The following is a 1,775-nucleotide window of genomic DNA, read 5'->3' on the forward strand; positions in this document are numbered from 1 at the left end:
AAAACTTTAATAAAACCAATTCAAGGAGAAATAGAATGCCTACAATTTCATAACTTGCTAAAACATTGAAGCAGTAATTAAAATCTTTTCACAAAGACTGTCCCGGGGTGAGGACATGTTTCAGGTGAGTTCTAGCTGACTTCCAAGGAACAGATCATTCCAATCATGTACTAAACCCTTTCAGACAGTTGACGAAGGAATAGCCCCCAACTTATTTGATGAAGGCACCATAACCTTCGTATCCAAACTCAAGAAAAACAGTAGAAGAAATTAGAGGCCACTCTTACTAGTGAACCTAGATGCAGAGATAGCAGGTGGTCAAAACAGATGATACCCTTGGATTTACCCGGGAATGCAAGAGGGTAATTTGAACATGAGAAAAGCCTGCAGCATCATAGCAACAGTGTGCCGTGTGATTATCGAATTGGATGCCAAAGAGGCATTTGGTAAAAGCCTCAATTTAGAAAACTAGGAGTAGGACTTCCTTAACCTGAAATAAGGCATCGACCAAGTACGTGTAATAAACAACCAGCTTTAGTGAGGAGGCAGCCTCTTTAAAATCAGGCACAGGCAACAACATGGATCAGTGGTTCTCAACCTTGGCTGCACATTAGAATTGCCTGGGAATCTTTTTAAAATCCTGATTTCTGGGCCCCCTCCTCCGGAAATTCTGTTTCTTTGTTACTAATGTTGTGGCCTCACCCCATAACCAGGATGCAGCTGATCCATGTTTCTCTCTCATTCCTCTCTGTCTACAATCAATTAAAAATTTTTAAATGTTTTTTATGGAGCTTAATCTACAGCCCCTTCTTCCCCTCCCTAGGCGTTGGTGAGTGGGACTGGAATTTTCAACCCTCTACACACATAATCTTTCCAGTGACCAGCCCCATCTGGGGCTCTCTAGGGGTTAACTCTAGGAAAGAGAGAGGGTTATGATCAAAGAGACGCCCGGGGCAGGCTTGGGTGGGGTGGGGGTAATGCTTTATTTCTTGGTGGTAGTTAACACATTTTATAATTATTTATTAAGCTGTGCAAAGAATGCTGTTCTTAAAAGTTCTTTGAAGATAGACATCTTGTTTCTTGATATCAACAGACACAGCAATGTTAGACTCTTTTTAGACCTGGAAGCCATTTTCTCTCCTTAATAAAATTCTACCTACTTCTATTAGAACCTTCTATTAGACCTTGTCTCGCCATGTTGTCCTATGCTTTCCTCAAAAGACAACCTCGTCACCAGCACTGCTGGCCCTGGGAGGGGCCCCACTGCCACCCTCATGCAGGAACACCAGCAGGATTTGGAGATTCCAATTTTTGATGTCTCAGCTCAAACCACTGTGTCAGCCATGCATGGTCTAAGGCAGCCGTGGGCATACTACATCCCACAGGCCGGATCTGGCCCGTTTGAAATGAATAAAACTATTGAAAAAAAAGACCGTACCCTTTTATGTAATGATGTTTACTTTGAATTTATATTAGTTCACACAAACACTCCATCCATGCTTTTGTTCCGGCCCTCCGGTCCAGTTTAAGAACCCATTGTGGCCCTCGAGTCAAAAAGTTTGCCACCCCTGGCTAAGGCAAAACCCTGTAGTCATCACTCCCCCTCCCCTCCTCTCTCTTTGGCTCTGGCTGCCCTGACTCCCATGCCTGCGCCGTGGCTCAGCAGCCCCCACTTGGTGACAGAAGATAATATGATTAAACCAGCTTCTTCTAAAGCAGGGTCTTTAACCACATGTATGTCACGGGCCTCCTTGGCTACCCACTGAGGCCGATGA

This window comes from Myotis davidii, unplaced genomic scaffold (assembly GCF_000327345.1).
Source record: "Myotis davidii unplaced genomic scaffold, ASM32734v1 scaffold37, whole genome shotgun sequence".
NCBI lineage: Eukaryota > Metazoa > Chordata > Mammalia > Chiroptera > Vespertilionidae > Myotis > Myotis davidii.